Below are 23517 nucleotides of genomic sequence, written 5' to 3'. Positions count from 1 at the left end.
AAAACATTTCACACAAGTATCTCATTTTTCTCTTTTTATCTTCCATTATCTAAAAATCACACAGCACAAGCGTGGCACAGACCAATCAAGGTCCCTTTATAAATTGGTAACAGGAATGCAGTTATGGAAAGCTTAAAACGAGGGCAACCGCCACATTTCTTCTAACATTTTAAGGTTAAAGCTCCTTTCCAAAGGAAAAAAAATCATGGCGTATGGACACTCTTACACTATCATTCTAAAATAAATATGCATTTAATTATATAAACCACATAAATGCTGACCATGCTCCTAGCCCTGTATTGACAAATCTTTGAGAAAGTACCCTGAAAATGAGGTACAACCAGATGTATATAATGCAAAGGCCCCCTGTACCTTAATGGCACAACTCCAGGAAGCTGCATGACTTTATTGAAACACATGGAGCCCATCCATGTGTGAGCATATGTCTCTGATACTGCAATTTGGACTGCCCACCATAGACAAGTATCAGCTGAAGTGGCAGCTATAAACGCAACCAACAGAAGCGACACACACGTCGCACCAAGCCAACTGATGGCTGAACTGTGACACAAACCAAATATTACAGCCTCAGGTTCATTAGATAAATCATGACATATAGCACCATGATCACTAATTTTGCGTTGGTATAGGAATAAGGCGGGCATGTAATAGAAGCCAAGTGCATACAGTTTCATATCATAGTATAATTTTGGAGAGGTCAATATTTTTTTATATTTCTTTTCTTAGAGAGGAAAGGTCAATAGCTTGGTCGAATATTTTACAGAAAACAACGCAAAGAAGGTGTCCAAGCTGGGGATTCCAACTAAATAGGAAGCTTGGTTAAATCACATGGAATTGCCTAACTTGAAAAGCAGTGTAGAATCAAACTCAGACTAAGATGAGTAGTTCTTGGAATTCATAACTTTTCAATATCAACCTGGACTTGTCTATGAAAATACTCCATTAGCACAGCTGATGGTGCAGACATACAGAATCACAATAAATTGTTTTTCAACTTAATGTTCGGTGGCATATGTAAGGAGATACATATAGCTATTAACTTTCGGTCACTAGAGAAAATGATTTGGGTACGCGGCATGTGACACCTTTTGAACAATTCAAATTTTAGTCTGTCTATTTTCACTCGAACTGATGAAGTGATCAGAATCACTGTATTTTTCTGGATCACACAAGGAAAATGTCAAGCATGAGTCATGGCCATGAAATGTACCATACCAATCATGTTCAGCACAATTGGTGGCCATATATCAACAATGGTTAATAGGACAATATCTCATTATTGTCTCTGCTTGCCCCCACGAGTGCATGATCTGTACGGACTAGCCACATTAGACCCAAACATATATCACATGGGAAGAACAATAATGAAATTGTTTCAAGAATTAGGCTATGTACTTTTCATGCTGCCAACTGAACTAGGTCATGTGCTTTTCGTGCTACCAACAACCACTAGAAAGCAATGTAACAAGCTGACGAAAGAAGCATTACTAGAACCAAACAATGATGGGCCACATGTAGGTACTGGCTCTTGCCAGGGCATCATATGATTTACAAATATCTCCTGATGGAGCATGGAGAAAAAGAGAAGCAAAGGCAATTTCATAGTCTCAATTGATGAGCTTAGTTTAGGCACATAAAAAAAGGAATTACATTATATCATGCATTGATCATGAGCGGAAAATTTGCATATTTATATATCAGTAAAGGATGCAAAGCTGCGAACATAATGGGGAATATGATGCAAGAACACCTGCCTTATGAACTGCATATAAAATCATGTCGTGTAAATCAGATACGCCTGTATGAACTATATGAAAAACATCTCGTATAAATCAGATTCTGCCATATACTCAAGGCTTCACTCAATTAATTCAGTAAGCTTCTTAGATTCTGCTTATTCCTGTTTCAAGCAACCAGCAACAAGAGCTTTATAAGTAACTACTTAATAAGGTAAACCTGCAAAAAAAATGTCACTTCTTCGTTAACAAAGAAAATGGCCCGCGTAGGCAAAACCCCGCAACCTGAAATGTAAACCGCGACATAGGGTTTTGCATCATTTGGCACATATATGACATCAATATAAACTAAAATTTGATAGTTTTAAACATCACACAATACAATAATAATCAATATTACAACAAGATTCAAATCCAGATAATTAAACAAATAACAAATGGTTTGTAATACAAATAATGGTTCAAATCACACCTGTAATGAAATAAATAGAAGTGCCACACTATCAATTGTCGATCAAAGTGAAGCTAGTTGTGCGTCCCCGCGTGCTCAATGTTACGGTATGTCTCAAGAAATACTTGTATTTTATCCGGGTTTTTGATGGCTTCACTCGGATACCAACATTGTCAAAGAAGAACTCCAAGTTCAAGTCCATCTCATCCTCGATGATCATATTGTGAAGAATCACACAAGTGGTTATGATGTCATTGAAGGTTTCTTTGTCCCAAAACCGTCTGGGACCTCGAACTATTGCAAATCTGGCTTGCAAAACCCCGAAAGACCTCTCGATGTCTTTTCGGGCTGCTTCTTGTGCCTTTGCAAATTTAATTTCAATCTCAGCTATCCGGTAGCCTCATGGTCTTCACAAATGTTTCCCAATCCGGGTATATACCGTCAACAAAATAGTAGCCAATTGTGCAGTCATGGTCATTGATGGTGTAGTTGCATGCCAGAGCATCACCACTAGCTATCCGGGCAAGAAAATGAGACCTAGGCAACACATTGATATCATTGAGAGGACCCGGCAAACAAAAAAAGCAATGCAAAATCCATAGATCCTCACCTCAAGCACGATTGTTGGATCATGACTCTTGCTGCAATACATTCCCTGCCAAGCCATCCTCAAGCCTCATTTTGTGCCATCAACCTCACCGTATCTTCTTCCGTGGGGGCTCGAAGATAATTCTACCATAGATACGGATCACAACCTTGCAAAACCTATAGACGGACTCCCTGGTCATATGCCATAAGCGAGAACTCTCATCACCGCATATATCTTTTGATTTACGCTAAATCAAAGCAAACCGGCTGCAATAATGAAATTGTTTCAAGAATTAGGCTATGTACTTTTCATGCTGCCAACTGAACTAGGTCATGTGCTTTTCGTGCTACCAACAACCACTAGAAAGCAATGTAACAAGCTGACAAAAGAAGCATTACTAGAACCAAACAATGATGGGCCACATGTAGGTACTGGCTCTTGCCAGGGCATCATATGATTTACAAATATCTCCTGATGGAGCATGGAGAAAAAGAGAAGCAAAGGCAATTTCATAGTCTCAATTGATGAGCTTAGTTTAGGCACATAAAAAAAGGAAATACATTATATCATGCATTGATCATGAGCGGAAAATTTGCATATTTATATATCAGTAAAGGATGCAAAGCTGCGAACATAATGGGGAATATGATGTAAGAACACCTGCCTTATGAACTGCATATAAAATCATGTCGTGTAAATCAGATACGCCTGTATGAACTATATGAAAAACATCTCGTATAAATCAGATTCTGCCATATACTCAAGGCTTCACTCAATTAATTCAGTAAGCTTCTTAGATTCTGCTTATTCCTGTTTCAAGCAACCAGCAACAAGAGCTTTATAAGTAACTACTTAATAAGGTAAACCTGCAAAAAAAATGTCACTTCTTCGTTAACAAAGAAAATGGCCCGCGTAGGCAAAACCCCGCAACCTGAAATGTAAACCGCGACATAGGGTTTTGCATCATTTGGCACATATATGACATCAATATAAACTAAAATTTGATAGTTTTAAACATCACACAATACAATAATAATCAATATTACAACAAGATTCAAATCCAGATAATTAAACAAATAACAAATGGTTTGTAATACAAATAATGGTTCATATCACACCTGTAATGAAATAAATAGAAGTGCCACACTATCAATTGTCGATCAAAGTGAAGCTAGTTGTGCGTCCCCGCGTGCTCAATGTTACGGTATGTCTCAAGAAATGCTTGTATTTTATCCGGGTTTTTGATGGCTTCACTCGGATACCAACATTGTCAAAGAAGAACTCCAAGTTCAAGTCCATCTCAACCTCGATGATCATATTGTGAAGAATCACACAAGTGGTTATGATGTCATTGAAGGTTTCTTTGTCCCAAAACCGTCTGGGACCTCGAACTATTGCAAATCTGGCTTGCAAAACCCCGAAAGACCTCTCGATGTCTTTTCGGGCTGCTTCTTGTGCCTTTGCAAATTTAATTTCAATCTCAGCTATCCGGTAGCCTCATGGTCTTCACAAATGTTTCCCAATCCGGGTATATACCGTCAACAAAATAGTAGCCAATTGTGCAGTCATGGTCATTGATGGTGTAGTTGCATGCCAGAGCATCACCACTAGCTATCCGGGCAAGAAAATGAGACCTAGGCAACACATTGATATCATTGAGAGAACCCGGCAAACAAAAAAAGCAATGCAAAATCCATAGATCCTCACCTCAAGCACGATTGTTGGATCATGACTCTTGCTGCAATACATTCCCTGCCAAGCCATCCTCAAGCCTCATTTTGTGCCATCAACCTCACCGTATCTTCTTCCGTGGGGGCTCGAAGATAATTCTACCATAGATACGGATCACAACCTTGCAAAACCTATAGACGGACTCCCTGGTCATATGCCATAAGCGAGAACTCTCATCACCGCAGATATCTTTTGATGTACGCTAAATCAAAGCAAACCGGCTGCATTTCTCTTGCGCTTAAAATAGCGAGTTCTATCCTTGCAAGTTTTGATGACCTCATTGAAAAAAGATCGACGCATTTGGTAACGACGACGAAAGAAATGAGCTAGATATGTTGGCACCCAGCAAAGTAATCTCGCAAGAGCATGTTGCGGCCAAGAGCGTGGTTGCGAGGAATGCAAAGCCGACCAACTTTGGATCCCGGGCGCTGCTTTTTCCTCTTACCCTTAAGCTCTTTCGCGGCGAGTAGTACCACCATTTGCTCGATATCGTCGTCGAGCAGTTCGTCCAAATCCGAGTCATCCGAGGAGGACGAATCATCCATCAAAAACAGGGCGCATGGGCTCAATGGCATCTACAAACGAATAGGAAGATTACTAGCTATCAGGGTGCGACGACCAGTCAAATGCATTGAAAGAACTAAAATTGACATACGTTCACGGGGACGGCTAGGGGCATGGTCAATTCGCACCGGCGCGGTCAATTCGCTGCAGTGCTTCAACTTGTGGAGCCACGGGGAGCTTCATGTACACCGGCGACATGGTAGGGAGCTTACCACGCCAGCACGCTCGAGCTGTGAGAAGGATCCATGGCGTCTCCGACGCCCGGTGGGATCCCATCGATGCAGGGACGGACGACCTCTTGTGGTTGGGGAACAGGCACGGCGGGGTGGCGGAGGCGTTTCTACCGGCTAGAATCGGGAGGGGGCCAAGAATGTGACCGGAATCATGTTGCCGGCGGAGAAGCTAGGGCGGGCGCTGGCTGAAATGGCCTTCTTGCCAATGCCTCACATGGGATAGAGGCTGCCTCTTGATTGGCCCCAGAATCCGCTCTTCTCCGGGTTGCAAGGGCTACACCCGCATAAAATTTTGCAGGTTTAACGAGTTTGGGGGGTCTAGTCGGGCCCTTTTTCGGCAGGAACTGTGGAGTAGAATACACTACGCCGATCGAACGAGGCCTAAGGAGCCAACACGCCGATCCAGTTCCTAGTTCCCAGTGGCAACTACAAGCTGTTGTGCGGAGGACGACGCAGAGGGAGTACGTATGTTAAACGGATGTTTAATTTGACAGCTGCAGGGAGGAGTTCTAACCTACGGGAATGTGGAGGTCGTCGGGGAACCGCCGCACGGAAAGGAGGCGATCGAGGGCCGCCGTGCGCCCCGACGGCCGCTGCTGCTGGCAGAGGTGGAGGCCGGAGAGTTTCGGTGTGACTTGCGAGGGAGGTGGGCGACGGCCGCCGCTGCTGGTGGAGGTGGAGACTGGGGAGTTTCGGCGTGAGCGAGGTGGGAGGCGGCCCACGGTTTGGTGATTTGTACAGTATTTGGTTTTGGGCTCCTTTCGATGGATTTGCGTCTCCACGTCCGCGTCCAGACTTGTAATTTAACCGAGCCGTAATGATGTACCAACCATAGGCCCAGCAAAAGTTAGGTCGTTGCCATTCCCTGATCTCCCTCCGCCGGTTCATGTTGTCGATTTATTTTCAGCAAAATGTGAATTCACCCAGTAAAAACTCGAAAAGTATCTAAAAATTCGAAATATATATACGCAGGGTACATCTAGATATTTTATGTTTGAACATAAAGTTTCACGAAAAAAATACATTTTTTGTGGCATGCGTAAAAAAATATTTCCGGTGCTTCAAAATAGATATCCACGCGAGTTTATTTTGTCTTTTTTTACCCATACCACATAAAATATCTTTATTTTTTTCCGCAAAACTCTTTGCGCAAACAAAGAATGTTCCAATGTACACTTTCTTTAGGATTTTGTTTAGCATTTTGAAATGCATTCAAAATGCATTCTCAGTTTCTCACAATAGATTTATCTGAACCTATGAGCCAAAACTATCATTTCTGAATTTACCACCTTTCTTTTTTCGAGGGTACGCAAAAAACACACCAAATTTTGGTAGAAGGATAGAAAGTCAATTTACAAGACGCCACACAAATTTCTTGTTCCAATGTACAAGATGCCAATTCAACCTACAGCGCTAGCTCCGCCTATGAGGCACAATTCCTTGGCTCCCAAGCCCGCTTCGATGCCATGAAGATTTGGTCGGCACATGCGGAGCCCAAATGCAAGTTATTTGGTTGGCTAGCCCTTCATAGAAAGCTCCTTACCGCCGATATTCTTGCCATCCGAGGATGGCCTCACGACCCTCGATGCCCCTTGTGCCTCAGTGAGCCTGAGACAGCCGACCACCTTTGCAGAAACTGCCCGTTCACGTCGGCCGTCTGGAACCTTATCAAATCTTGGGATGGCGACTCCTCCGATCACCGACGCCTCGACTTCCAATCCATATCTGACTGGTGGAATGACATGATAAAGAAAAAACCGCAGAAAGAAAAGAAACGCATCAGCAGCCGGTTCTTATATGTACTTGGAACGCATGGAAGGAACGAAACCGGCGCATTTTCACTGGACAACGTCTTACCTACCTTGAGGTCGCAAGCATCGCTAACGAGGATATCCTCCAAAGGGACTATGCTATAAATGGTTTCGGCCCGGTCATCCCAGCCGAGCCGGATTAGCTTTTCTTTTTGGTAGCTCGTCTTTCATGGTGGGTTCTGGATATTTTACCACGTTAAGCTAAAAATGCCCTCTCTTTGTACAGTCTGGACCGTTTTGTTCCCTCTTGCTTAATGAAAAGGCAGTGCTCCTGCCGGTTGCTCCAAAAAAAAAGACGCCAAACAAAGTTGCGAACAGCAAAGACGGCCAACTCCAACTCACGCGCGCCCTCTAGGCCTATTCTCGCAGCACTACTTGTCTCCCTCCGACTCTAGCTAACTCCCACAGCTTGTATTCATCCTTAATCCTCTTAATCAGCTGGGGCTGTGTTCAGCTGCTGTGCCGTGTGTTGCCAAAAACCCTAGCATTCCACTGATTCCATAAGGACTACGCTGTCAAAAATTGTGTGGTGTCAAATCCGCGATGATCCGTGGAATAGACCACGTGTCTAGCTGAACTCCAATCCTACAAAATGTTTTCTTGCTTTGGCTCAACAATATTCAGACCAACAACCAACAAACAACAGAACCAGACTTGTCTAGCCTATGGGACATTGCATTAAAATATGATCCACTATATCTTCCTCTTGGGTTCACGTATATGATACGCATACAACACGCGACCGTTGGGAACCCCAAGAGAAAGGTGTGATGCGGACAGCGGCAAGTTTTCCCTCAGTAAGAAATCAAGGTTTATCGAACCAGTAGGAGCCAAGAAGCACGTTGAAGGTTGATGGCGGCGAGATGTAGTGCGGCGCAACACCAGGGATTCCGGCGCCAACGTGGAACCTGCACAACACAACCAAAGTACTTTTCCCCAACGAAACAGCGAGGTTGTCAATCTCACCGGCTTGCTGTAACAAAGGATTAGATGTATAGTGTGGATGATGATTGTTTGCAGAAAACAGTAGAACATATCAATTTTGGTGGAATCGCTCACCTTGATCTCGGTGGCGCCTGCGTGTTTATATCGGCCAGGAACAGCCCCTGGCGTGGCCATACAATGGAAACTCCAATCAGCTCTTAATGGGCTTAATTGGAGAAGATTACAATCAGTATTAACTAGCCCTATTGACTAGGAGATAAACAGAAAAGGAAACAACCGATCCTTGCCGATTGGTGCAGTTACAGCGTATACATGATTTTCGCTAACACCCTCCCTTAATCACAACTTAGCTAAGTTGAGATTACGTCTAAATTCTAGTAAGTTCTTGACTGGAAGTGCTTTGGTAAAACCATCTGCAACTTGATCCTTTGAATGTATAAACCTGATGCTCAATTGTTTATTTGCAACCCTCTCTCTCACAAAGTGAAAATCAATTTCAATGTGCTTGGTTCTGGCATGAAATACAGGATTAGCTGATAAATATGTCGCACCCAGATTATCACACCAAAGACAAGGGGATTGTTTCTGTTTCACCCCAAGTTCTTTAAGTAGTGACTGGACCCATATTATTTCTGCGGTTGCATTGGCCAAAGCTTTATATTCGGCTTCTGTGCTTGACCTTGAAACAGTTGCTTGTTTCTTTGCACACCATGATATCAAATTCGGCCCAAGGAAGACAGCAAATCCACCTGTGAATCTTCTATCATCAAGACATCCCGCCCAATCTGCGTCAGAAAAGGCACTAACCAAGGTGGAGGAGGATCTAACAAATGTGAGTCCAAGACTAGCAGTGTCTTTAACATATCTAAGTATTCTCTTAGCTGCAATCCAATGTACTGATGTAGGTGCATGAAGGAATTGGCATACTTTATTTACTGAAAACGCGATATCAGGTCTTGTAAGTGTCAAGTACTGAAGTGCACCAACAATACTTCTATACCTTGTGCTGTCTTCTTGTCCAAGCGGGTCACCATCAAGTGCAGATAATTTCTCCGTGTGAGAGAGAGGTGTAGGTGCAGCTTTACATGCTTGCATTCCTACTCTAGTTACAAGATCATTTGCATATTTTTCTTGAGTCAGGATAATACCATTTCTTGTTTTCTTTACCTCAATGCCGAGGAAATAATGTAGATCACCCAAGTCTTTGAGGGCAAAGTTTGCACCTAGATCTTTTAGCAATGCTGTAACTGCATCATTAGATGAACTTGTAACAATTATATCATCAACATATATGAGCATGAATATTGTAAGGCCAGACTTGTGGTAAATAAATAAGGATGTATCAGCCTTAGAGGGCACAAAGCCAAGTTCTTGTAATTTCATACTTAGCCGAGAGTACCATGCTCTGGGGGCTTGTTTGAGTCCATATAAAGCTTTATCAAGCTTGCAAATATGGAATGGCGCATTCTTGTCTTCGAAACCTGGGGGTTGTTTCATGTACACATCCTCTTCTAGAACACCATGAAGAAACGCGTTCTGTACGTCTAGCTGTCGAAGACTCCACCCCGTGGAAACAGCAATAGCCAAAACAAGACGAATAGTAGCTGCTTTTACAACTGGACTAAAAGTATCCTCGTAATCTATACCGTATCGTTGTTTGAAGCCTTTTGCCACTAGTCTTGCCTTGTAACGATCTATGGATCCATCAGCCTTTTTCTTGATCCTATAGACCCACTTACAATCTATGAGATTTTTACCTTCTTGTGGTGGAACTAAGTGCCACGTTTTGTTTTTCATCAACGCCATATATTCCTCCTTCATAGCATTCTTCCATTTTTCGTCTTGAAGTGCATCCTCCAAGTTTTCAGGTTCACCTGTAGACGACAACATAGCATACCGTATAATGCCATCATATAATTTTACTGGTTTCACGATACCTTTTTGAAGTCGCGTAACTGGTCGTCGTTGCGGAGACTGCACAACTGGTGCTGCAGCGTCACTTGCCACAGAAGATCCAGAGATGCTAGGGGCCTCACTGATTTTGGCCGATCCGGCCGGCCAGGAGGCTGTCGATGGGATCAGCCCACTTGGATTGGACTTGGACGTGACATCCTCCACACGTCCTGATTGTTTCGCGGACGTGCATGCGCCCGAGGCCGTTTGGTCTGTTCCGCTCGAGCTCCCAATCGTGGGCGCAGCGTGTCTCGCGCGCCTGATAGCGCTAGCTCGGGATCGTGCCGTGTCGGGCGCACATTCCTGGGCAGGTGTGCTGGGCCCCGCTGAGTCCTCCTCGATTTCCGGCCCATGCGCGTCATTTTCTGCTGGTTCTTGTACGACGATCACAGGAACTTCCAGCGTGCCGTTTTGACCAAAATTTGCACCGTTTTGTCCTGCAATTTCTGCACCAACTTCTCTTTCCACAGGATTAGTAGTATGAGAATTAACCAAGTGATCAAAACGGTTATTTTCCTCCCCATGGTCAAAAGAGCGCAGGTTGTCGGGAAGAAGTAAAATTTCTTTGCGAAGTTGGGCGCCGGCATTTGGGTGAAGGTTTTGGAAGGGAAAAACTGTTTCATCGAACACTACATCTCGAGAAATGTAAACACGACCAGTTTGAACATCTAAGCATTTGACTCCTTTGTGCATGGCACTATACCCAAGAAACACACATTGCTTGGATCGAAAAGATAATTTGCGAGTATTATAGGGTCGGAGGTTTGGCCAGCATGCGCAACCAAAAACACGAAGAGAGGTATAGTCTGGAGTTTCATTGAATAGACGTTCAAAGGGAGTATGAAAGTCAATGACTTTGGAAGGCAACATATTGATGAGATGTGTGGCTGTCAAAAAAGCTTCATCCCAAAATTTTAATGGCATGGATGCATTAGCTAGAAGAGCTAGACCAACTTCTACAATATGGCGATGTTTTCGTTCGGCGGAGCCATTTTGTTGATGGGCATGAGGACATGACACATGATGGGAGATGCCAATTTTTTGAAAGAAGGAATTTAATTTTTCATATTCACCTCCCCAATCAGATTGGAGGGTAATAATTTTTCTCCCAAATTTTCGTTCGACGAGTGCTTGGAAATTATGGAAGACATTAAAAACATCAGATTTCTTTTTAATGAGATAAATCCATGTGAACTTGCTAAAATCATCAATAAAGCTCACATAATAGTTGTGTCTACCAACAGAAATTGGGGCGGGGCCCCATACATCAGAAAACACAAGTTCAAGAGGAGCGGTGGAGACACTAGTGGAAATCGAATAAGGGAGTTGGTGACTTTTTGCTTTTTGGCAAGAGTCACACACCGACTCTAGCTTTCCATGAAATGGAAGCTTATTATTCCTAAGCACTCGTTCGACGATTGAAAAAGATGGATGACCAAGACGGCTGTGCCACCTCGAGGATGAAACCTTGGTGACGCCAAAAGCTTGTTTATTGGGGACCCTATCATGCGGAATCAACGGGTAGAGGCCTCCTCTACACCTGCCTCGATATATTACCTTCCTCGTGACCTGATCCTTGATCAAAAAGAATTTGGGCCAAAACTCAACATAAGCATGATTATCAATGGTAATGCGATTGACGGAAAGAAGATTTTTATAGGCATCTGGCACATGAAGGATATTGTTTAACAGAATTTTATGGATGGGGGTTTTAATAACCGAATGACCAATATGGTTAATTTTCATACCTGCTCCATTTGCGGTGTGAATTTGTTCCTGCCCGCGGTACTTGTCGCGGATGGTCACCTTCTCTAGTTCGCTGGTGATGTGGTCCGTGGCTCCGCTGTCCATGTACCAATTTGTGTCGACTCCGTAGGAGGCGGCATTGGCGGAGTGCTCCTCTTGATCATCCTCGCGGTAGCGGTTCCAGCAGTCCCGTGCGTTGTGCCCGGGTTTGCCACATATTTGGCATGTGACCTTGGCGTTGGCGGATCCTTGTCCGCCGCCGTTGTTGTTGTTGTAGCGAGGGCCCCCCCCCTGTTGTTGTTGTTGAAGGGGGGTCGGCCTCCACGGCCTTGGCCGCGGCCTCCATTGCCACGACCACGCGGACCACCTCCACGTCCGCGCCCGCGCCCACGTGGCGCAGAAAAGTTGGCGGAGTAGTTGGCGGAGGATTTGAAGCCTCCGCTGCCGTCCATGCTTGATCCGCCTAGGAGCTCGGCGCGTTGGTCGAAATTCGACATTTGCGCGAACAGATCGTCGAGCGTGATAGGCTCCGTGCGTGCATCGAGTGCCGACACGAGCGGGTTGTAGGTCTCATCAAGCCCTGCTAGTATGTATGAGATTAGTTCATCCTCGGCGAGTGGCTTACCAGCCGTGGCGAGTTCCTCCGCAAAGAACTTCATCTCGGCGAAGAAGGCTGGCACCGTCTTGTTCTCCTTTCTTGCATTGGCGAGGGCGATGCGGAGGTTGTTGATGCGGGAGCGTGAGGTTGAGGAGAACATGTTCTTGAGGGCGTCCCAAACCGCCTTGGCGTTCGTGAGCGCCGCCACTTGGATGAGGACCTCCTTGGTCAAGGAGTTGAGGAGGTACGAGAGCACCTCCTGATCTTGCGCCTCCCACGCGACGTAGGCTGGGTTCACCACGTCCTTGTCCTTGCCCTCCGCGTCCTTGGCGGTGAGGGTTTCTGCAGGCGCCGCCATGGTACCATCAAGATACCCGAAGAGCTGAGCGCCCCTGATCTTTGGGAGGACCTGGGCGCGCCATAGGAGGTAGTTCTCGCGAGTGAGTTTCTCGGAGACTTGGTGGTTGATGGTGACGATGGCTGGGGACGACATGTTTTGGTTTTGCTAGACAGAGGTAGAAGAGAATGGCTCTGATACCATATCAATTTTGGTGGAATCGCTCACCTTGATCTCGGTGGCGCCTGCGTGTTTATATCGGCCAGGAACAGCCCCTGGCGTGGCCATACAATGGAAACTCCAATCAGCGCTTAATGGGCTTAATTGGAGAAGATTACAATCAGTATTAACTAGCCCTATTGACTAGGAGATAAACAGAAAAGGAAACAACCGATCCTTGCCGGTTGGTGCAGTTACAGCGTATACATGATTTTCGCTAACAGAACAAGTATTGCAGTAGATTGTATTTCAGATGTAAGGAATGGACCGGGGTCCACAGTTCACTAGTGGTGTCTCTCCCATAAGATAAATAGCATGTTGGGTGAACAAATTACATTTGGGCAATTGACAAATAGAGAGGGCATGACCATGCACATACATGATATGATGAGTATAGTGAGATTTAATTGGGCATTACGACAAAGTACATAGACCGCTATCCAGCATGCATCTATGCCTAAAAAGTCCACCTTCAGGTTATCATCCGAACCCCTTCCAGTATTAAGTAGGAAACAACAGACAATTGCATTAAGTATGGTGCGTAATGTAATCAATAACTACATCCTTGGACATAGCATCAATGTTTTATCCCTAGTGGCAACAGCACATCCACAACCTTAGGGGTTCTTGTCACTCCCCCAGATTCGACAGAGGCATGAACCCACTATCGAGCATAAATACTCCCTCTTGGAGTTACAAGCATCAACTTGGCCAAAGCATCTACTAGTAACGGAGAGCATGCAAGATCATAAACAACACATAGGTATAAATTGATAATCAACATAACATAGTATTCTCTATTCATCGGATCCCAACAAACACAACATATAGCATTACAGATAGATGATGTTGATCATGTTAGGCAGCTCACAAGATCCGACAATGAAGCATAATGAGGAGAAGACAACCATCTAGCTACTGCTATGGACCCATAGTCCAGGGGTGAACTACTCACTCATCACTCCGGAGGCGACCATGGCGGTGTAGAGTCCTCCGGGAGATGATTCCCCTCTCCGGCAGGGTGCCGGAGGCGATCTCCTGAATCCCCCGAGATGGGATTGGCGGCGGCGGCGTCTCTGGAAGGTTTTCCGTATCGTGGCTCTCGATACTGGGGGTTTCGCGACGAAGACTATATGTAGGCGGAAGGGCAGGTCAAGGGGCGTCACGAGGGGCCCAGACGACAGGGCCGCGCGGCCAGCTCCTGGGCCGCGCCGCCCTGGTGTCTGGCCACCTCGTGGCCCCACTTCGTCTCCTCTTCGGTCTTCTGGAAGCTTCGTGGTAAAATAGGCCCCTGGGCGTTGATTTCGTCCAATTCCGAGAATATTTCCTTACTAGGATTTCCGAAACCAAAAACAGCAGAAAACAGCAACTGGCTCTTCGGCATCTCGTTAATAGGTTAGTTCCAGAAAATGCATAAATATGACATAAAGTATGCATAAAACATGTAGGTATCATCAATAATGTGGCATGGAACATAAGAAATTATTGATACGTCGGAGACGTATCAGCATCCCCAAGCTTAGTTCCTGCTCGTCCCGAGCAGGTAAACGATAACAAAGATAATTTCTGGAGTGACATGCCATCATAATCTTGATCATACTATTGTAAGCATATGTAATGAATGCAGCGATCAAAACAATGTAAATGACATGAGTAAACAAATGAATCATATAGCAAAGACTTTTCATGAATAGTACTTTCAAGACAAGCGTCAATAAGTCTTGCATAAGAGTTAACTCATAAAGCAATAATTCAAAGTAAAGGCATTGAAGCAACACAAAAGAAGATGAAGTTTCAGCGGTTGCTTTCAACTCATAACATGTATATCTTATGGATATTGTCAATGCAAAGTAATATAACAAGTGCAATATGCAAGTATGTAGGAATCAATGCACAGTTCACACAAGTGTTTGCTTCTTGAGGTGGAGAGAGATAGGTGAACTAACTCAACATAAAAGTAAAAGAAAGGCCCTTCGCAGAGGGAAGCATTGATTGCTATATTTGTGCTAGAGCTTTGGTTTTGAAAACAAGAAACAATTTTGTCAACGGTAGTAATAAAGAATATGTGTTATGTAAATTATATCTTACAAGTTGGAAGCGTCATGCATAGTATACTAATAGTGCCTGCACCTTGTCCTAATTAGCTTGGATTACTGGGATTATCATCGCAATGCACATGTTTTAACCAAGTGTCACAAAGGGGTACCTCTATGCCGCCTGTACAAAGGTCTAAGGAGAAAGCTCGCATTGGATTTCTCGCTATTGATTATTCTCAACTTAGACATCCATACCGGGACAACATAGACAACAGATAATGGACTCCTCTTTAATGCATAAGCATGTAGCAACAATTAATGTTCTCATGTGAGATTGAGGATATTTGTCCAAAACTGAAACTTCCACCATGATTCATGGCTTTAGTTAGCGGCCCAATGTTCTTCTCTAACAATATGCATGCTCTAACCATTAAATGAGTGGTAAATCGCCCTTACTTCAGACAAGACGGACATGCATAGCAACTCACATGATATTCAACAAAGAGTAGTTGATGGCGTCCCCAGGAACATGGTTATCGCACAACAAGCAACTTAATAAGAGATAAAGTGCATAAGTACATATTCAATACCACAATAGTTTTTAGGCTATTTGTCCCATGAGCTATATATTGTAAAGGTAGAGGATAGAAATTTAAAGGTAGCACTCAAGCAATTTACTTTGGAATGGCGGAGAAATACCATGTAGTAGGTAGGTATGGTGGACACAAATGGCATAGTGGTTGGCTCAAGGATTTTGGATGCATGAGAAGTATTCCCTCTCGATACAAGGTTTAGGCTAGCAAGGTTTATTTGAAACAAACACAAGGATGAAGCGGTGCAGCAAAACTCACATAAAAGACATATTGTAAACATTATAAGACTCTACACCGTCTTCCTTGTTGTTCAAACTCAATACTAGAAATTATCTAGACCTTAGAGAGACCAATTATGCAAACCAAATTTAAGCAAGCTCTATGTATTTCTTCATTAATAGGTGCAAAGTATATGATGCAAGAGCTTAAACATGAGCACAACAATTGCCAAGTATCACATTATCCAAGACATTATAGCAATTACTACATGTAGCATTTTCCAATTCCAACCATATAACAATTTAACGAAGAAGAAACTTCGCCATGAATACTATGAGTAAAGCCTAAGGACATATTTGTCCATATGAAACCACGGAGCATGTCTCTCTCCAACACAAAGAATGCTAGGATCCATTTTATTCAAACAAAAACAAAAAAAAAAAACAAAAACAAACCGACACTCCAAGCAAAGTACATAAGATGTGATGGAATAAAAATATAGTTTCAGGGGAGGAACCTGATAATGTTGTCGATGAAGAAGGGGATGCCCAAGGCATCCCCAAGCTTAGACGCCTGAGTCTTCTTGAAATATGCAGGGGTGAACCACCGGGGCATCCCCAAGGTTAGAGCTTTCACCCTCCTTGATCATATTGTATCATCTCCCTCTCTTAATCCTTGAAAACTTCCTCCACAGCAAACTCAGAACAACTCATTAGAGGGTTAGTGCACAATCAAAATTTACATGTTCAGAGGTGACATAATCATTCTTAACACTTCTGGACATTGCACAAAGCTACTGAAAGTCAATGGAATCGAAAAATCCATCAAGCATAGCAAAACAGGCAATGCGAAATAAAAGGCAGAATCTGTCAAAACAGAACAGTTCGTAAAGACGAATTTTATTGAGGCACCAGACTTGCTCAAATGAAAATGCTCAAATTGAATGAAAGTTGCGTACATATCTGAGGATCACTCACGTAAATTGGCATAATTTTCTGAGTTACCTACAGAGAATTAGGCCCAGATTCGTGACAGCAAAGAAATCTATTTCTGCGCAGTAATCCAAATCTAGTATGAACCTTACTATCAACGACTTTACTTGGCACAACAATGCACAAAACTAAGATAAGGAGAGGTTGCTACAGTAGTAACAACTTCCAAGACTCAAATATAAAATAAAAGTACTGTAGTAAAAACATGGGTTGTCTCCCATAAGCGCTTTTCTTTAACGCCTTTCAGCTAGGCGCAGAAAGTGTGTATCAAGTATTATCAAGAGATGAAGTATCAACATCATAATTTGTTCTAATGATAGAATCAAAAGGTAACTTCATTCTCTTTCTAGGGAAGTGTTCCATACCTTTCTTGAGAGGAAATTGATATTTAATATTACCTTCCTTCATATCAATGATAGCACCAACAGTTCGAAGAAAAGGTCTTCCCAATATAATGGGACAAGATGCATTGCATTCAATATCCAAGACAACAAAATCAACGGGGACAAGGTTATTGTTAACGGTAATGCGAACATTATCAACTCTCTCCAAAGGTTTCTTTGTAGAATGATCAGCAAGATTAACATCCAAATAACAATTTTTCAATGGTGGCAAGTCAAGCATATTATAAATTTTCTTAGGCATAACAGAAATACTTGCACCAAGATCACATAAAGCATTACAATCAAAGTCATTGACCTTCATTTTAATGATGGGCTCCCAACCATCCTCGAGCTTCCTAGGAATAGAAGCTTCGCGTTCTAGTTTCTCTTCTCTAGCTTTTATGAGAGCATTTGTAATATGTTTTGTGAAAGCCAAGTTTATAGCACTAGCATTAGGACTCTTAGCAAGTTTTTGTAAGAACTTTATAACTTCAGAGATGTGGCAATCATCAAAATCCAAACCATTATGATCTAAAGCAATGGGATCATTGTCCCCAATGTTGGAAAAAATTTCAGCAGTTTTATCACAGGCAGTTTCAACAGTTTTAGCAGTTTCAGGCAGTTTTTCGCGCTTTGCATTTGAAGTGGAAACATTGCTAACACCAATTCTTTTACCATTATTAGTAGGAGGTGCAGCAACATGTGGAGCATTAGCATTGCTAGTGGTGGTAATAGTCCAGACTTTTATCTTCTTTTTCATTTTCTTCTTTCTCCCACCTAGCACGCAATTCGGCCATCAATCTTATATTCTTATTAATTCTAACTTGGATGGCATTTGTTGTAGTAAAAAATTTATTATTATGATTTTCATGAGGCATAACTTTCGATTTCAAAAGATCAACATCAGCAGCAAGACTATCGACTTTAGAAGCAAGTATATCAATTTTCCCAAGCTTTTCTTCAACAGATTTGTTAAAAGCAGTTTGTGTACTAATAAATTCCTTAAGCATAGCTTCAAGTCCAGGGGGTGTGTTCCTATTATTGTAAGAATTCCCATAAGAGTTACCATAGTCGTTGCCATTATTATAAGGATATGGCCTATAGTTGTTACTAGAATTGTTCCGGTAAGCATTGTTGTTGAAATTATTATTTTTAATGTAGTTTACATCAACATGTTCTTCTTGAGCAACCAATGAAGCTAACGGAACATCATTAGGATCAACATTAGTCCTATCATTCACAAGCATAGACATAATAGCATCAATCTTATCACTCAAGGAGGAGGTTTCTTCGACAGAATTTACCTTCTTACCTTGTGGAGCTCTTTCCGTGTGCCATTCAGAGTAATTAATCATCATATTATCAAGAAGCTTTGTTGCTTCACCAAGAGTGATGGACATAAAGGTACCTCCAGCAGCTGAATCCAATAGGTTCCGCGAAGAAAAATTCAGTCCTGCATAAAAGGTTTGGATAATCATCCAAGTAGTCAGTCCATGGGTTGGGCAATTTTTAACCAAAGATTTCATTCTTTCCCATGCTTGTGCAACATGCTCATTATCCAATTGTTTAAAATTCATTATGCTACTCCTCAAAGATATAATTTTAGCAGGGGGATAATATCTACCAATAAAAGCATCCTTGCATTTAGTCCATGAATCAATACTATTCTTAGGCAGAGATAGCAACCAATCTTTAGCTCTTTCTCTTAATGAGAAAGGAAACAATTTTAATTTTATAATGTCACCATCTACATCTTTATACTTTTGCATTTCACACAATTCAACAAAATTATTGAGATGGGCAGCAGCATCATCAGAACTAACACCAGAAAATTGCTCTCGCATAACAAGATTTAGTAAAGCAGGTTTAATTTCAAAGAATTCTGCTGTAGTAGCAGGTGGAGCAATAGGTGTGCATAAGAAATCATTATTATTTGTGGTTGTGAAGTCACACAACTTAGTATTTTCAGGAGTACCCATTTTAGCAATAGTAAATAAAGCAAACTAGATAAAGTAAATGCAAGTAACTAATTTTTTTCTGTTTTTGATATAGAGTGCAAACAAGACAGTAAAATAAAGTAAAGCTAGCAACTAATTTTTTTTGTGTTTTGATATAATGCAGCAAACAAAGTAGTAAATAAAATAAAAGCAAGACAAAAACAAAGTAAAGAGATTGGGATGTGGAGACTCTCCTTGCAGCGTGTCTTGATCTCCCTGGCAACGGCGCCAGAAAACAGTCTTGATACGCGTACAGCACGCGGCCGTTGGGAACCCCAAGAGGAAGGTGTGATGCGTACAGCGGCAAGTTTTCCCTCAGTAAGAAACCAAGGTTTATCGAACCAGTAGGAGCCAAGAAGCACATTGAAGGTTGATGGCGGCGAGATGTAGTGCGACGCAACACCAGGGATTCCGGCGCCAACGTGGAACCTGCACAACACAGCCAAAGTACTTTGCCCCAACGAAACAGCGAGGTTGTCAATCTCACCGGCTTGCTGTAACAAAGGATTAGATGTATAGTGTGGATGATGATTGTTTGCAGAAAACAGTAGAACAAGTATTGCAGTAGATTGTATTTCAGATGTAAAGAATGGACCGGGGTCCACAGTTCACTAGTGGTGTCTCTCCCATAAGATAAATAGCATGTTGGGTGAACAAATTACAGTTGGGCAATTGACAAATAGAGAGGGCATGACCATGCACATACATGATATGATGAGTATAGTGAGATTTAATTGGGCATTACGACAAAGTACATAGACCGCTATCCAGCATGCATCTATGCCTAAAAAGTCCACCTTCAGGTTATCATCCGAACCCCTTCCAGTATTAAGTTGCAAACAACAGACAATTGCATTAAGTATGGTGTGTAATGTAATCAATAACTACATCCTTGGACATAGCATCAATGTTTTATCCCTAGTGGCAACAGCACATCCACAACCTTAGGGGTTCTTGTCACTCCCCCAGATTCGACAGAGGCATGAACCCACTATCGAGCATAAATACTCCCTCTTGGAGTTACAAGCATCAACTTGGCCAAAGCATCTACTAGTAACGGAGAGCATGCAAGATCATAAACAACACATAGGTATAAATTGATAATCAACATAACATAGTATTCTCTATTCATCGGATCCCAACAAACACAACATATAGCATTACAGATAGATGATCTTGATCATGTTAGGCAGCTCACAAGATCCGACAATGAAGCATAATGAGGAGAAGACAACTATCTAGCTACTGCTATGGACCCATAGTCCAGGGGTGAACTACTCACTCATCACTCCGGAGGCGACCATGGCGGTGTAGAGTCCTCCGGGAGATTATTCCCCTCTCCGGCAGGGTGCCGGAGGCGATCTCCTGAATCCCCCGAGATGGGATTGGCGGCGGCGGCGTCTCTGGAAGGTTTTCCGTATCGTGGCTCTCGGTACTGGGGGTTTCGCGACGAAGACTATATGTAGGCGGAAGGGCAGGTCAAGGGGCGTCACGAGGGGCCCAGACGACAGGGCCGCGCGGCCAGCTCCTGGGCCGCGCCGCCCTGGTGTCTGGCCACCTCGTGGCCCCACTTCGTCTCCTCTTCGGTCTTCTGGAAGCTTCGTGGTAAAATAGGCCCCTGGGCGTTGATTTCGTCCAATTCCGAGAATATTTTCTTACTAGGATTTCTGAAACCAAAAAACAGCAGAAAACAGCAACTGGCTCTTCGGCATCTCGTTAATAGGTTAGTTCCAGAAAATGCATAAATATGACATAAAGTATCCATAAAACATGTAGGTATCATCAATAATGTGGCATGGAACATAAGAAATTATCGATACGTCGGAGACGTATCAGTATAACATGCATTAGTATGCTCAGTCCATGACGGTGTCATTGATCCGAAGTCGAGAGCCTATATCCGAGAGCCAACAAACTGAATATCTTTTTGAGAGGGGCAAACAATTTTCCAAGTGATTTCTGCATGCTAAAAACGGTGCATCCATGACACAACATTTTGTATGTGTCTTGTGGAATAAGAACCGGAAGTGTAGCACCAACCCAACGGAAACCGCTGGGCTCCAGCTCATTTCGCCGCACATCATTGATCTCCTCTCAAAGCCGCACTGCAAGCAACCTTCAACTATCAGTGTCTCAGCAACATCCAATGGCCACTTGTTATCCATCAGCGCCTCCGGCCGTAGTCTGTTGTTTCTCCTCCGTGTGGGAACAAGGGCAAGAACCTCTAGCGCGATATCCCCAATCGTGTTTCCATTGATCCACTGATCTCGCCAGAAGTACACCTTTTTCCCGTCACCAACATGAATTTTCATTAGGCTCTTTAAACACAACTCTAGCCTCTCATCTAACATCATCTTGAACCCATGCCATGCTCTGCTAGGATCGGTCGGCTACAACCATTCCCAACGAGCACGAAGAGCAAGCCCTTGCAGCCTCAGATCCTTCACTCCTAGTCCACCCAAATGAACTGGCTTGCAAATGGCATCCCAAGCAACTACTAGGATAAGCCTATTATTGGCGCACCAAAATCGGCTAACGCCGGCGCGCAAGCGAAAAATTTGGTGCGCCGGTGGTAGTGAAAATACAGCCAACCCACATGGTGCACCGAAGGTAACTTTTTCAAAATTCAAAAAAAGCAAGATCTAGATCTAGATCGAGATCTGTTCATCGATGCGGAGAAGCTCCACCGTGGCCGTAGTCGTGGTCGCCGCCTTTTGGATTGTGAGGAATCTAAAAAGTAGGTAAACGGTGTAGGCGTTGAAATTGGATGTAAACAATTTCGTAGATACTTTTTAATATAAAAACTTTTCATCAGAGGTCGTATGCAACCAGAAAAGCCGTTTTTCGCATTTTGCACATATTTCGAAATTCATATTTGTTAATTTTCCTAAAAACTAGAACACATATCACATGTTCATCTTGAAGGATTTTATTTTTTCAAAACCGAAAAGGCGACACCCGAGACGGAGGGGTGCAGATCTGCACCACACTTACCGCCGACGCACCCGTATAGAGGCGCGTTGGTGGTAACCTGGGCAACCCTTACCCCCAACGCACCAAATTTTTGGTACGCCGATGTTTTTTGGGCATTACCGGTGTCTCTAAATTTGGTGCGCTGGCGGTATATAACACTAGCGCACCACTTATTTTTGGCGCTCGGAGCCTATAAGCCTTTTTCTTTTTTTTTGATAAAGGAGCATAGCCCCAGCCTCTGAATCAATAGATGCACACAGCTTGCTTTATTAAAAATAAAGTATCAAGTCACAAAATATCCAACATCACTTATTACAGTCACGGAAATGCTAAGGTTGAAACATGAATCAACCAACTGAAAATATGGAAAACAGAAAAGCTATGCATTTGCTATTCTATTATGATGCCGCCACCCAGTAGCCTGGAAAAAGAATTCCTGAGCAACCAGTAGCATCCGGTTGCATCCAATAACCATATCCTCCCGCTGCTCCATTGGGAGGAGGAAAACCCATTGTTGAATTGAATGAGCAGTTCGCCGGATAACATGCAAAAAATTAGTTTCACTTTGTTTGTTAAAGATCATATATATCATTCCTAGTACTCCAAATAGCCCAACACAGGGCTGAAACTCCTATTCAAATATTTTATTTGTCCCTTTTTCCCACTCCATTCAGCCATCTACCAAACATATTAGTAATATTAGCTGGCGGAGGAATGTTATAAGTAAGATACATCATATGCCATATTATTTTCGCAAATGGGCAATGAACAAATAAATGATTCACTGTTTCCATGAAATCACAAAAATAATATTTTTGACAACCCTTCCACTTCCGTTTAGCTAAATTATCCTTAGTTAACAATACCTTACTATTAAGGAACCACATGAAGATTTTAATTTTCAACGGAATCTTCAACTTCCATAAATATTTGCGTAGGTAAATAATATGCCCATTCATCCAGTCAAGATACATAGACTTAACTGAAAAAATACCCGAGTCATTGAGTTTCCAAATAAACTTATCCGACTCAGAAGTCAAATTAATTGTAATTAATCGTTGGCATAGATGTAACCATTGCAACCACTTACTATCATTCAAGCTTCTTCGAAAAGTAATATTGATAGGTTGAGTAGCAAACACAGTCGAAACTAACACATTTTTATGTTGAGTAATATTATACAGAGCCGAATATTGATTGGACAAAGGCGTATCACCCAACCACACATCTTCCCAGAACCTCACAGATTTTCCATTCCCTACTTTGAAAAAAAACCTCTCTTGAAGAATTACTCTTTCACATGCATAAGACCCTTCCAAAAAGGTGAATCACTTGGTTTAACCTCTACTTGTGCTAGAGTTTTGTTCTTAAGGTATTTGTTACATAAGAG

General features: G+C 42.8%; 1 protein-coding gene and 1 non-coding gene across 2 annotated transcripts in view; both read right to left on the bottom strand.

The window, feature by feature from the left end:
• Positions 1-23517, bottom strand: part of LOC127298147 (uncharacterized) — a 155499-nt gene that overhangs the window by 111696 nt on the left and 20286 nt on the right. The gene's annotated exons all lie outside the window — the stretch shown is intronic.
• On the bottom strand, positions 12262-12400 carry LOC127305007 (small nucleolar RNA Z247). Its single transcript, XR_007853668.1, has one exon. It is a non-coding gene; the product is annotated as a small nucleolar RNA Z247 (small nucleolar RNA).

This window comes from Lolium perenne, chromosome 5, assembly GCF_019359855.2.
Source record: "Lolium perenne isolate Kyuss_39 chromosome 5, Kyuss_2.0, whole genome shotgun sequence".
Lineage (NCBI taxonomy): Eukaryota > Viridiplantae > Streptophyta > Magnoliopsida > Poales > Poaceae > Lolium > Lolium perenne.
The sequence above is the reverse complement of the archived record's forward strand: the minus strand, read 5'-3'. Positions and strand labels throughout refer to the sequence as shown.